This window comes from Panthera pardus, unplaced genomic scaffold (genome assembly GCF_024362965.1).
Source record: "Panthera pardus isolate Hobbes unplaced genomic scaffold, ASM2436296v1 HiC_scaffold_6, whole genome shotgun sequence".
Lineage (NCBI taxonomy): Eukaryota > Metazoa > Chordata > Mammalia > Carnivora > Felidae > Panthera > Panthera pardus.
In genome coordinates, this window is record NW_026526991.1 from 60,321,313 (window position 1) to 60,336,672 (window position 15,360).

General features: G+C 35.4%; 1 pseudogene; it reads right to left on the reverse strand.

The window, feature by feature from the left end:
• Nucleotides 1-4,732: 4,732 nt before the first annotated feature.
• On the reverse strand, nucleotides 4,733-5,497 carry LOC109261085 (olfactory receptor 9K2-like; annotated as a pseudogene).
• Nucleotides 5,498-15,360: the final 9,863 nt, after the last annotated feature.

Genomic DNA, 15,360 nt, shown 5'->3' on the forward strand with positions numbered 1-15,360 from the left:
CTCAAATGATGTTTTTCTGAATATCATTTAAACAGTAGCATCTGAGTATCAAGGAAAATGGTAGATTCATTCACAATTAATTAATCATGAGAGGTCTAGGAATAAAATCAGTGGAGCTCTTCTATGAGATAGACAGACCTGACTTGAGCTGCCGTGATTCAGATCACACTCAACCTTCAATTCTAGACCCGAGTTGGTTCACACACAGCCACTAGGATGTAGAGAAGACTTGATATTCTCGAGTAAGATGTGAACTTAAATCCTTCCAACATGCCTTCTTTAAATCTTTTGGTAACTAATTCTGGGGTGACCAAATCTTGAAGTATATACCCTAACATTTTTTGGACTTTTAAAAATATTTAGATCCTGTCTCAGAACTAATCAGCAGAGACACAAAGAGTTGAACTTTTTACAGGTAAATATTTCCAAAAGTGAGCATTAGATAACTTCAGATCCTATTTAGAAATTTTTTGTTTATTTTCCACCTCCTAATTTCTTGGAATGATGACTGACAACTCATCCTCTCCAGCCTTACAATTGTGGATGTGCAGCCAGAGCCAAAGAAATTTATATGTCTAATTACCTCACTTTTGCTTAAGTCATCGAAAGTTAATTTCTGTAAGTTGTCACAGAGAAATCTGAGTACAAGACATTCAATTAAAGAAACTGATGATAGTCATCACAGTGCCAAACAATGCAAATAAATGGATAGTTTTAAATGTTGATAAGGGAAGAAGAAGCCATTTCAAAAATCTAGAATCCATATTTCATAAAAGTAACAACAACTATAAAAATCAGTCTTTGAATGGGCAGAAAACATGAATAGACACTTCTCTAAAGAAGACATCCGGATGGCCAACAGGCACATGAAAAGATGTTCAACGTCGCTCCTTATCAGGGAAATACAAATCAAAACCACACTCAGATATCACCTCACGCCAGTCAGAGTGGCCAAAATGAACAAATCAGGAGACTATAGATGCTGGAGAGGATGTGGAGAAATGGGAACCCTCTTGCACTGTTGGTGGGAATGCAAATTGGTGCAGCCGCTCTGGAAAGCAGTGTGGAGGTTCCTTAGAAAATTAAAAATAGACCTACCCTATGACCCAGCAATAGCACTGCTAGGAATTTATCCAAGGGATACAGGAGTACTGATGCATAGGGGCACTTGTACCCCAATGTTTATAGCAGCACTCTCAACAATAGCCAAATTATGGAAAGAGCCTAAATGTCCATCAACTGATGAATGGATAAAGAAATTGTGGTTTATATACACAATGGAATACTACGTGGCAATGAGAAAGAATGAAATATGGCCTTTTGTAGCAACGTGGATGGAACTGGAGAGTGTGATGCTAAGTGAAATAAGCCATAGAGAGAAAGACAGATACCATATGGTTTCAGTCTTATGTGGATCCTGAGAAACGTAACAGAAACCCATGGGGGAGGGGAAGAAAAAAAAAAAAAAGAGGTTAGAGTGGGAGAGAGCCAAAGCATAAGAGACTGTTAAAAACTGAGAACAAACTGAGGGTTGATGGGGGGTGGGAGGGAGGGGAGGGTGGGTGATGGGTATTGAGGAAGGCACCTTTTGGGATGAGCATTGGGTGTTGTATGGAAACCAATTTGACAGTAAATTTCATATATTAAATAAATAAATAAATAAATATCAGTCTTTGATTAAAGTTTTTGAGTTTTTGTCTTTTTTCGTTACAAAGTTATGAAAATTAAGAAATTACTTTGAAATGTACTCCTGTTTTCATGTTTCACTTCCAAGATATGTTGCTTTTTTTTTTTTTTTTAATCCCATCTCTTCTCTTCTTCCCCTCCCTCTCCAGGCCTCAATAGTAAGGGAGTTTTGTTCTCAGTGAGATCATTCAGATAATACCTTATACTCACTCAAAATTTTTATTGATTTTGTGACCTACACTGCTTTCAGAGGATTGGGCAAAGTGACATCTCATATACAACTCATAAGAATAAGAATAGCATAGTCCAATATCATCCACTATTACAACACTTTACAATATTTAATCAGTTCAGTTTCTCCAATCACTATAATAATTTAAATCTCATAATAAGAAGTTGAAACTTTCCAAAGGAAAGACAATGAAGCAAGCTCTTGGTGCTTCCCCACAGATGCTTAATGTAGTCATTTAAATTTAATATCAGTTAGTCAACTTTAATATAAGTAAGTTAATGAAGTTTCAAACAGTGCTTAAAATGACTTGCAACTATCTGAATCATGATAGATGTCAGCATGCTGAATGTCAGCATTCTGGCAATAGAAAATATTATTATAAATGACCTCACCAAAGTTCTGCATCATTACACTAAACATTAAGTAAGCATTAACAGTACATAGCATTTAAAGACCAAATGCAGCACATTGTTATAGGACAACCAATATATGTGCATGTCCAAAAACTAGTAACCAGGGAAGATGAATCATCACACATAAGAGTGTTTAAGGTGTCTAATGTAATCTTCAGCCTCTTAAGATCATATGAATATTAAAAGATTTCTCTATGTGGATTTTTAGGTACAGTTTTAAAGACCCCTCAAAATAACAACATGATGTACATGTTGTGGAATATAACCTGCAAAGTCCCTTGGTTGTGGCGGTGTTTCATTAGCATTCCATGCAACATTGAAAAATAAAAGACATGCCAACAAAGGCCAACAAAAGGTTGATAAGACATTGCGATGTTCTGATGGAATTTTGATGGCATAAGTAACAAGACAGGTAAAAATTAGGCTCTACTTTTCAAATAAGGCCTGTGAACCCAGGAACATTAGCAAGGAAAATGTTTATGGCAATTGAAAGAAAATTATAGAGACCTTATTTAGCACCTTTTAAAGCATTCTGCCTTGGTTTTCAACTTTCCCAGATTCCTTCAAGCATATGAAGTGGTTTCAGCAATGCCACTCGCGAGGTTATGCATTGGAATACTGCTGTTATGACTATAAAACAGGATATACAATCAACCAGACTAAAAACTAAAGCAAACAAATCCAGGCTGTATTCTAATCCAATATTCAAATCTTTTTCCCAACAGTCTTTAGTGACTGACACTTGTTAGATCTACCACAGAGTGACATTCTAATACTAATGGGCATCTAGTGGAAATAAGCAAAATCTAAGCCTACTTATTAATTCCAGACTAATAACAACCAATGCCAACGGTCACTTTCCCAAGGATGATCCGGATTCCTATTTCTCTCTCAAATGATGTTTTTCTGAATATCATTTAAACAGTAGCATATGAATACCAAGAAAAATGGTAGATTCATTCACAAGTTTAGGGAGGAGGGAATAAATACAACTTTGATTTCTAAAATCAATCACTTTGCTTCTCTCCTTTTATTTCCTAAATAAAAAACTTATTTATCAAGTCTCTTACCCTAATAAACATTAACCCATAAAGATGCTTACCATTGTACATTCATCATAGGAGGCCTTTTACATAAACAAAACCAGAAAAAAAGAGACCTGATAAAATATCAATATTTTATATTAGGTTGAGTTTGTGTCTGTTTTATATAGACTGGAATGAAGCACTGTAACTGTTTAGCTGAAGTATTATTTATATCAGTTGTAAAATCAGTAACTCTGACATGAATTTCTCTGTAACTTGGCCTCCCTCGACATCTTGATCACATTTTAAAATTACCCTATATCAAACTAATCCAAACACTCTCATGCATAGACAGAATAACACACATATGCATGCACACACATATACTTCAAATAATCATAGATATTATTGTAAGGATTGTGATTTTTTTTTAACAGATTTTCAACCTGACTTTATTTCTCTATGGCGTTTTTACTAGTTGCATAGTCACTACCAATGATTTGTATTATCCAGATGATACAGGGCATCAGCTATAAAATACCATAAGCATCCTAAAATATACTCACAGTATTAGAGCAAACTAGGGATGACTATCCCATTCAAAGAAAACCAAACAAAATGTCGTAATTTACCAAATCACTAGTTTTCCCTTGTTCCCTCTTTGGTCCCTTTAATTCAACAAGGATCACTGGCTATTTTACCTTTCCATTTTTTTCGTTATCTTATTTTCATGCACTCACATCTTTGGAATGACATTAAAAACAAAACACAGAATTAGCATTTATACTGAATATATTTGCATATAAAACCTGGTCACACAGTTTCTAAGTTAATCGTACTAGGTATTTTCTGTATCTCAATTTTACTTAGGTATACAGGGAAGAGAAACATTAAAATTCTATACTTCCCCATTTGCATAACATATTAATACCTGGAGACTAAGAAATATATAACTCCTTGTAGAAATATGCCAATGTTCATGGGTGTCCAGAATTTTCATATTTAACATTGCCTCGAGGAAATGTGAATAAGTTATTTGGAGCATTTTTTATGGGAAATTATTAATGCTGTGGAATAAAAGAGTTAACATGCTTTGTTTTGTTTTGTCTTTTAATCAGCCTGAACTTTAAATGTCTGAGTCTAGAAGATCAAGCAGACAAAATCAATTGGTACAAGAAACAGTAAAACAAGTGGAAGCAGATTTAAAGTAAAACTTTTCCTTCCATAGGACTTTTCTCATGGCATCTTTAACACCCTTATTTCTCAGAGAGTAGATTAAAGGGTTCAGCATAGGTGTGAACAAAATGTAACATACTGAAGCCAGTTTACAAAGTTTAAGGTCATTGGGAGGTGTGAAATTGACAAAGGAAATAGTCTCAGAGCAAACTTATGATCCCCAGGTGGTAACTGTAAGTGGAGAAGGCTCTCTTCCTCCCTTCACTGGAGTGCATCTTTAAAGCTACAGACACAATATACATGTAAGATACCACAATAACAACTATTGTGGGCAAAATAATGAGGACAGTCAGACTGAATGACACCATCTTATTCATAAAGATATTGGAACAGGAGATCTTCTCAACTGGGTTTGAATCACAATAGAAGTGATCAATGACTCGGGAAGCACAGAAAGACATTGAGAATGTTACACTGATTTGAAGGATGGAACTGACTCAGCCACAGAGATAGGAACCAACCACCAACTGGATACAGAGGCTTCTTGACATGTGGACAGTGTAAAGGAGTGGATTGCAGATGGCGATGAAGCGGTCATAGGCCATGGCTGCCAGGACAGAGGCCTCGGTGACCATGAAAAATGCATAAAGAAACAATTGAGTCACACAACCTGCAAAGGATATGGTCTTTTTGTGAGATAGGATGTTGACCATGGCTTTGGGTACAATAACAGTGAAGTAGGAGAGGTCAGTGATGGAGAGATTGCCTAGGAAGAAATACATTGGTGTGTTCAGCCGGGGATCAATCACAATGATGTCAGTCATGCTCAGGTTCCGCAGAAGGACCATCCCATAAACAATCAGGAATAGTAGGAAAAGGAGACTGTGGAGCTCTGGACAGACCCTGAAGCCTACAAGAATGAAGTCAGTCACTTCTGAGTGGTTGTCTCCTCCCTTACCACCCATGGCAAATTCTATTTCTCTATTATCACATATAACACTTCACATTAAAAGAGACCTGATAGCTGAAAAAACATCTTCATATTCATTACCCCATTAAGTTTACACACATGACTCTGTAATTGTTAGATGTCATTTGTGATTTCAAACATTAAAATCTGATAAACTCCTCATAGTAAGAAAAATACACTTCCTTGAATTTAGCACTTAGTATTTATTTTTCTCATAATAATATTATGCTTCATTACAGTATAAAAATAAGTAAAAGTAAGACAAAGAAGCTAAAAGTATATTTCAAGATAATACGAATTTTTTACCAAAAAAAAAAAAAAAAAAGAAAAACCCACAAAAAACAAAAAACAAAAAAACCCTCTTACGAGTACAGGTAAATTTCTAAAGGCCCAATTGTCTCATCTAGAGATCTTTTAAAATGCAATCTGCCTTCAGGGCGCCTGGGTGGCTCAGTCGGTTAAGCGGTTAAGGTCTCACTTTGGCTCAGGTCATGATCTCTCACTCTGTGAGTTTGAGCCCCGCGCCGGGCTCTGTGCTGACAGCTCAGAGCCTGGAGCCTGTTTCAGATTCTGTGTCTCCCTCTCTCTGACCCTCCCCCGTTCATGCTCTGTCTCTCTCTGTCTCAAAAATAAATAAACGTTAAAAAAAAATTTTTTTTAAATGCAATCTGTCTTCAACTTCTGGAAATAGTCTAATTTTATTTAAGTGCAAAACTAAAATTTAAGTGATGCCTTTATATATTTTATTCTGTGAAGTTTATTAACACTGTATTTTTTCCACATAAATCTGTCAAGAAATTCATGTCATTTCAAACTTTTCTAGATTTGAGAAAAAATTAAAACTTCAAAATAAGGAACCAATAAAAAAAGGTCAACTGTGTAAAAGAATAGATTAGATAGCAAAGTTTATTGATTAGATAGCAAAGTTTATTGATGGTTGGAGCTCACTAGTATTAAGAATAAATATTTGGGGGGTGCCTGGGTGGCTCAGTTGGTTAAGTGTCCAACATCAGCTCAAGTCATGATCTCACAGTTGGTGGGTTTGAGCCCCGTGTCGGGCTCTGTGCTGTCAGTTCAGAGCCTGGAGCCTGCTTCAAATTTTTGTCTCCCTCTCTCTCTCTGTCCCTCCCCTGCTCATGCTCTGTGTCCCTCTCCTTGAAAAATAAATAAGCATTAATAAAAGCATTTTGAAATGCAAGGAAAATATCTTTTAGACATGTAGGAAATGTTCTTGGCTGTCTTATTATATATCTAAAATAGGTGTGATCCCTTTTTAATTATTCTTACCTAAACTTATATTGTTTTTCTATTTTATGAACTTTTCCATGGAAAACTTCAGAGGTCCAAATTCTTTTTATTGCAATCTAGAAAAGAAAATGCATTTAAGAAATAAAAACTATCAGGGTGCCTGGGTGGTTCAGTCAGTTGAGCATCTGACTTTGGCTCAGGTCATGATCTCATGGTTCATGAGTTCGAGCCCCACATCAGTATCTGTGCTGACAGCTTAGAGCTTGGGGCCTGCTTCGGATTCTGTGTCTCCCTCTCTCTCTCTCCCCCGTTAGAACTCTGTCTCTCTCTCTCTCTCTCTCTGTCTCAAAAATAAGTAAACCTTAAAAAATTAAATAAATAAATAAATAAATAAATAAATCTATCAATGACAATGCCAAAATTAAACATCTCAAATAATGTTTAATCCCCAAGAAAATAACAACCTCCTTAAGCACAACATGACTATATTTTTTGTTGGTGGCATTGCCTACGGAGCCATAATTTTTATTACCTATTATTAAAGTTTGCTCTTTCTTTAGTATAATTTTGTTTGAAAACCTGTTGTGTCTGTCTTCCGGAACACCAATGAACATGATGGACTAGGAATCTCCTTGGCTCCCTTAGAGAATTCCTGGTATTTCTCTACCAAAATTAAAGTAAGTGCCAATAGATCTATGAAATCAAGCTGCACAAAAATCTCTGCCTCCATGCTGACATGTTTTGCAAACCTTTGAATGAAGATGGGAGCAAAATGGAAATTTAAGACCCATAACAAGATTTCCCAGTCTCTGACAACCTGCAAAAATAGTAGCAGCTAAAATCCACGGTAGTGGTAGTTTTTTCCAATCCTGTGAAACTATTTCAGAAAATAGCAGCATGAAGTTTTTTTGAAGTTTGGAGGAAACAGTCCCCCTGAGAGAGGACTGAAAATAAGTTAATTACAATTTCTTAATAAGGGCAAACTCCAGGGTCATCCCATGAGGGCTACAGGAGGAGTGAACATTCAGTATTATTTCTTAACCTGTTAAATACTCTTGGGACAATTACAAAATTATTTTGTACAAGACTCCTTGTTAGAAAGTATTTTTCTTTACAGTAAGCTAAAGTTTACTTCTCTGGAACTCTTAGTCTGATTGGCAGAGGCTTTAGCCAAATTTAAGGTAGGACATTGACTATCTCTACTTGATCCTCTAAATGACAAGCTTTCAAAATTTAAAAAGACAGATACACTCTTGACCCATAGTTTTCTCATTTCTGGATTTACTGTCTTTATTTTTTTATTAAGCTGTCCCTTCAAGCTGCTATTAGGTGATTTTTATCCTGCCAGTATCTCTGTCAAATAATCCACTGTCAACGTTTGACATCACTCTTCCTATAAACTATCTCCTTGAAATATCACTCTCTACTTGCAATTTATACTTCTTTTAAGGCATATAAGACTGAAAGATTTTTTCACATGTTGCCTCATATTCATCTTGCAGTCAAGGGCAACCTTTTTCTTTCCTTTGTTCTGTTTTGGCCTTATGTGAATTGCTTCTAAGCCAGATGTTCCTCGTCTTGGTCAGTGGATTTTTCCTACACCTTCTTTTTCCACACACCAGTTAGCAGTATTTTATACTTAGCCTCTTTTTATATTTTAGTCTATTGGATGTAGCCTAGATTCCTATGTTATAAAAGTCAGTTCTAATACATTTGTGGATCTCTACTATTACACAAATGGAAGTTATATCATACAGACTTCTACATTTTCACTGAAATAATTTTGGTGCAGAAAAAAAATCAAGATTTCTTAGTAAAGACTCGCTCCAGATTTATGAAGATCCATTAATTAATTTTAAAAATGTACACTTCATAAATCACTGTAAATGTCGCCTTTTTTCACAGACTCTAAAATATCTCATTAAAATAAAAACTCAGTATATGATAATCTTCTGAATGAGTATTACCTTAATCAGAAAAAAGTTTCAGTTCACTTCTCCTGATTCTGGACTCACCAAACAACTTTGTGAAATCTAAGAAGATATCAGGGCAAATTATCAGATATAGTCCAAGCCTTGTGATATGTATTCAGAACTACAAAATTAATATATAAAATAACCTTATATGTGTTAGTCAGTTGGTCTATGGATAGGCTCAATAGTCATCTCAGAAACTGTTCATATGTGTGAGTTGAATATCATAGTTCTAATTCATAAAGCAGAGAATCCAGAGGTTTTCACAATCTAGTTTCATGTATTAGTTTTAATAATCTGGGTCCATAATGTATATTTCCAGCTTCAAGTCTTACCCTTTCATCTCCTTAAACTTATACTCAGTTTCCATAACACTTGAATAGATCTTGAAGTTTCATGACTCCCCAATGTTACTCTTGCCTTTCTTTGTTCCCTGAATATCTCTTACCTCACTTCTGTACTGAAATTACTTGTTAATACCATCATAAATACGTCTAAACTCTTCCCTTCACATATTCATTTACCACCATTACTTAAAATGCCATGGTTAATTTGAATTTTGTGTACAGAATGTAAAACCTAAGTGCCTATGTGGTTGTCCTAAGGATATCAAACAAACTCATGCCAATCCCTCTTTCAATCCTGACTTAATGTCATACAAGTGAATAGTCAAGACAAGAGTAAACACAAAGAATAATTACTTGTCTCCCAAAGTAATGGATTTTTATCAATGATAAAAGTCATGAAAAATCATGAAAAAAAATTTAGACTGTATAGAGTGAAACCAAGAAATCATCTTGATGGAAACACCAGTGATGAGACAAATACACTTGTACAAAAGATGAAATTATATTACTCTTAGGTGCTTACCTTGTCAAATATTACACACAGAGGTCTAGCTTCCTCTCCTTCTCATCCAACACACACATGTGCACACACACACACACACACACACACACTGCATTTGCTAATGGTGACAACTTTTTTTCAGTGTTTATTTTGTCCCATTATTTTGCTTTCCTTTTTCAGAGATTTATATATATTTGTACTCTTTTGTGTTTTATTTTTTATTTTTTTGTAGTTTCAAGTTTTTATTTAAATTCCAGTTAACATAGAGTGTAGTATTAGTTTAGGTGTAGAATTTAGTGATTCTTCACTTACATACAACACCCAGTGCTCATCACAAGATGCATTCCTTAATACCCATCACCTCTTTAACCCATCCCCCACAAACTTCCCCTCTGGTAACCATCAGTTTGTTCTCTATACTTAAGAGTCTGTTTTATGGTTTGCCTCTCTCTCTCTCTCTCTCTCTCTCTCTCTCTCTCTCTGTCTTTGTTTCTCTATGTTCATCTGTTTTGTTTCTTAAATTCCACATACGAGTGAAATCATATGGTATTTGTCTTTCTCTGAATGACTTATTATGCTTAGCACAATACACTCTAGCTCCATCTACATGATTGCAAGTGGAAAGATTTCATTCTTTTAGTTGGCTGAGTAATATTCCATTTTGAGTGTGTGTGTGTGTGTGTGTGTGTGTCTGTGTGTTCCTTTTCCATTCATCAGTTGATGAGCATTTGGACTCTTTCTACAATTTGGCTATTGTTGATAATGGTGCTGTAAACATTGGGGTGCACGTGTCCCTCAAATCAGTATTTTTATATCCTTTGGGTAGATACCTAGGTATTTATAATTGCTGGGTCATAGGGTAGTTTTATTTTTAACTTTTTGAGGAACCTCCATGCTGTTCTCCAGAGTGGGTGCACAGTTTGCATTCCCACCAAGAGTGTAAGAGGGTTCCCCTTTCTCCACATCCTCACCAGCATCTGTTGTTTCCTGTGTTCTTAACTTTAGCCATTCTGACAGGCGTGAAGGGATATCTCATTGTAGTTTTGATGTGCATTTCCCTGAATATGAGTGATGTTGAGCATCTTTTCTTGTATCTGGTGGCCATCTGGATGTCTTCTTTAGAAAAATGTCCATTCATGTCTTCTACCTATTTCTTAACTGTACTATTTGGACTTTGGATGTTCAATTTTATAAGTTTATACATTTTGGATAGTAACCCTTAATCAGATATGTCATCTGCAGATATCTTCTCCAATTCAAAAGGTTGCCTTTTAATTTTGTTGACTGTTTCCTTCACTGTGCAGAAGCTTTTTATCTTGATGAGGGCCCACTGGTTCATTTTTGCTTTTGATACCCTTTTCTCAGGAGACACGTCTAGTAAGAACTTGCTTTGGTTGATGTCAAGAGGTTATTGCCTGTGTTCTCCTCTAGAGTTTTGATGGTTTCCTGTCTCACATTTATATCTTTCATCCCTTTTGAATTTATTTTTGTGTATGATGTAAGGAATTGGTCCAGTTTCATTCTTTTGCATGTTGCTGTCTAGTTTTCCCAACACAATTTGTTGAGGAAACTGGGTTTTTTCCACTGGATATTCTTTCCTGCTTTGTTGAAGATTAATTAACTATATAGCTGTGGGTCCATTTCTGGGTTTCTTTTCTGTTCCATCGATCTATGTGTCTGTTTTCTTAAGAGTACCATACTGTCTTTATCACTGGAGCTTTGTAATATAACTTGAAATCTGGAATTGTTATACCTCCAGTTTTGCATTTTTTTAAAGATTTTTTTGGCTTTCTTATGTGCTTCCATACAAATTTCAGGATTGGTTGTTCTGCCTCTTTGAAAAATGTTGGTGGTATTTTGGTAGGGATTGCATTAAATGTGTATATTGCTTTGGGTAGTAGATATTCTAACAAATATTTTTTCTTCCAATCCATGAGCATGGAATGTTTTTCCATTTCTTTGCCTCATTCTTGGTTTCTTTCATCAGTGTTTTATAGTTTTCAGAGTACAGATATTTCACTTTTTTGGTTAGGTTTACTCATAAGTATCTTATAGTTTTTGATGCAATTGTAAATGGGACTAACTTCTTGATTTCTCCTTCTGCTGCTTCATTATTGGTGTATAGAAATGGAACTGATATCTCTACATTGATTTTGTATCCTGCGACTTTCCTTATTTCATGTATCAGTTATAACAATACTTTGGTGACAGTCCTTTGGGTTTTCCACATAGAATAAAATGTTGTCTGGGAATAGTGAAAGTTTGACTTTCACTGTATTTGGATGCTGATTTGGATGCCTTTTCTTTCTTTTGTTGTCTTATTGCTGAGACTAGGACTTCAAGTACTATGTTAAATAACAGTGGTGAGAATATACATCCCTGTCTTGTTCCTGACCTTAAAGTAAAAGCTCTAAGTTTTTCCTATTGGGGATGATATCAGCTGTGAGTTTTTCATAAGTGGCCTTTATGATGTTCAGGTATATTCCCTCAATCCCTACTTTGTTGAGGAGTTTTATTTAGAATGGAAGCTATATTTTATCAAATTCTCTTCCTACATCTATTGAGAGGATCATATGGTTCTTCACCTTTCTTTAATTAATGTGGTATATCACCGATTGATTTGCAACCCAGGAATAAATCCCACTTGATTGTGGTGAATGATTCTTTGAATGTACTATTGGATTTGATTTGCTAGCATTTTTTAAAGAATTTTTGCATCCATGTTCATCAGAGATATTGGTTGGTAGTTCTTTTTTTTTAGTGGGTTTTTGATGGTTTTGGATTTAGGGTAATTCTAGCTTCTTAGAATGGGTTTGGAAGTTTTTATTATATTATATATTAACTTTAAATGGTAGATATTGGGGCGCCTGGGTGACTCAGTCAGTTAAGCATCCGACTCCGGCTCAGGTCATGATCTCACAGCTCATGGGTTCGAGCCCTGCATCGGGCTCTGTGCTGACAGCTTAGAGCCTGGAGCCTGCTTCAAATTCTGTGTGTGTGTGTGTGTGTGTGTGTGTGTGTGTGTGTCTCTCTTTTCCTCCCCCACTCATGCTCTATCTCTCTCACTCCTTCAAAACTAAATAAAAACAATTTAAAAAATTTAAATAGTTGGGATAAATAAATAAATAAATAAATAATATTTTGTAGAATTCTCCTGGGAAGCCATCGGGCTCTGGACTTTTGACTCGTGGGAGATTTTTGATTACTGATTCAATTTCTTTGCTGGTTATTGGTCTGTTCCAGTTTTCTATTTCCTCCTGTTTCAGTTTTGGTAATTTATTTGTTTCTAGGAATTTTTTTCTTCCAGATGGCCCAATTTGTTTGCATAAAAGTGCTCATAATGTTCTCTTATAATTACTTTTACATTTGTGGTGTTGGTTGTGATTTCTCCTCTCTGGTGATCTTATTTATTTTGATACTTTCCTCTTTCTTTTTGATAAATCTGGCTAGGGGTTTATCAATTTCATTAATTTTTTCAAAGAACCCCCTCCTGTTTTCTTTGATCTGTTCTATTGTTGTTTTTTGTTTGTTTGTTTCTATATCATTTATTTCTGCTGAAATCTTTATTATTTCTCTTCTCATGGCTTTAGGCTTCATTTGTTGTTCTAGGTTCTTTAGGTGTAAGGTTAGGTTGGGTGTTTGAGACTTCTTACTTCTGAATGTAGGTCTGTTTTGCTTATAGTTACCTCTTATGACTGCTTTTGCTGTATCCCAAAGGTTTTGGATTGTTGTGTTTTTCATTTGTTTCCATGTATTTCTTTTTATTTCTTCTTTAATTCCCGATTGACTCATTCATTTTTTAGTAGAATGTTTTTTTACCCATGTATTTGTAGTTTTTCTGAACTTTTTTCTTGTGTGTGTGGTTGGAAAATATGTATGGTATGATTTCATTTTTTTTTTGGATGTTTTGAGGCCCAAATATTACATAGTATGTGATCTATTTTGGAGACTGTCCCATGAGCAATCAAAAAGAAAGTGTATTCTGCTGCTTTATGATGAAATGTTCTGATTATATCTATTAAGTCCATCTGGTCCAGTGTGTCATTCAAACCATTGTTTCTTGTTGATTTTTCTGCTTAGATGATCTGTCCATTGATGTAAATGGAATGTTAATGGCCCCTGCTATAATTGTATTATTGTCAAAGAGTTCCTTTATGTTTGTTATTAATTGTTTTATATATTTGGGTGACTCCAAGTTTGGGGTATAAATATTTATTTGTTGGATCTTGACAGACCCCTTTATTATGATAGAGTGCCCTTCTTCACTTCTTGTTACAGTCTTTGTTTTAAAGTATAGTTTGTCTGATATAAGTATTGCTACTTCAGATTTCTTTTGATATACATTTGCATGGTAAATGTTTCTCCCTCCTTTCATTTCAATCTGGAGGTGTCTTTAGGCCTAAAATGAGTCTCTTGTAGGCAGAATATAGAGGGGTCTTGTTTTATTATCCATTCTGATAACCTATGTCTTTTGATTAGAGCATTTGGTCCATATACATTCAGTATAATTATTGATAGATATTATTTTATTGCCATTTATTACTGGTTTTGTTGTTGTTGTTGGAGATTTTTTCTGTTCCTTTTGACACTTTCTTACTCTTGGTCTTTCTTTCCCACTTAAATAGTCACCTTTAATATTTCTTGCAGCTCTAGCTTAATGGTCACAAACTCCTTTAGTTCTTGTTTGTCTGGGAAATTCTATCTCTTCCTCTATTCTGAATGATAGTCTTGTTGGATAGAGTATTTGTGGCTGCATATTTTTCCTATTCAGCATGTTGAATATATCATGCCATTCCTTTCTTGCCTAACAAGTTTTTATGGAGAGATCTGCTCCTAAAATGGTTTGTCTTTTCTTTCAAGTTAGAGGCTTCTTTTTGTTTTTAGATTTTTTTTCTTTATATTTATATTTTGCAAATTTAACTATGATATGTCTTGGTGTTGGCTTACTTTTCTTAATTTTGATGGAAGTTATTTGTGCCTCGTGGATTTGAATGTGTTTCCTTCCCAGATTAGTGAAACTTTCAGCCAGAATTTCCTTGAGTAAACCTTCTATCCCCTTTTGCGCAGCTTCATGATTTTCCATAATTCTGACTTCTATATCACTTATTCATTCCTCTGCTTCTTCCATCCTTGTGGTGATTATATTCAGCTGGTTTCAAATCTCAGTTATTGCATTCTTGTTTGCCCTCATTAGTTTTAACTCTTTTATCACTGTGGTAAGGGACTCCCTGGTATCTTCTATGCTTTTCTCAAGCCCAGATAGGATCCTTGTTTGTTGTTTCAAATTCTGGATCAGGCACATTACTTATATATGTTTCGATTAGATCCCTGGCTATGATTGGAATGAATTCCTCTATCTTTACATTTTATCTAGGTTTCTGTATTCTTCTCTGTGTTTGGAAAGTCTGTTATGTTTCGTATTCCTAAAAGTAATGGCTTTATGAAGAAGATATCACATATGGTCCAGGGCCTGGGGCTTCAGGAAGTGTCTGTGCTGTATCCTGGGTGCACTCTGCTCCTGTGTTTTGGCTGCTCTATATTTCAGGTCAGTCTTCTACTGAGTTTCTCCTTGCTTTCCATGGAGAGTATTTGGACCCTGCCCAGAGTGTGTCAAATTTTAACTATGTGTGCTCTGGTCTGCTTGTTAAAAGAGACCTGATGCTATTTCCACTAAACTGAAGCTTTGAAGAACTTCATGGACAATAAACGTGTACCTGTGGGGATTTGTGCTGGTCTTCTGCGCTGGTTCCCAGGCACACTTACCCAAGAAAAGAAGCACCTGCATAGA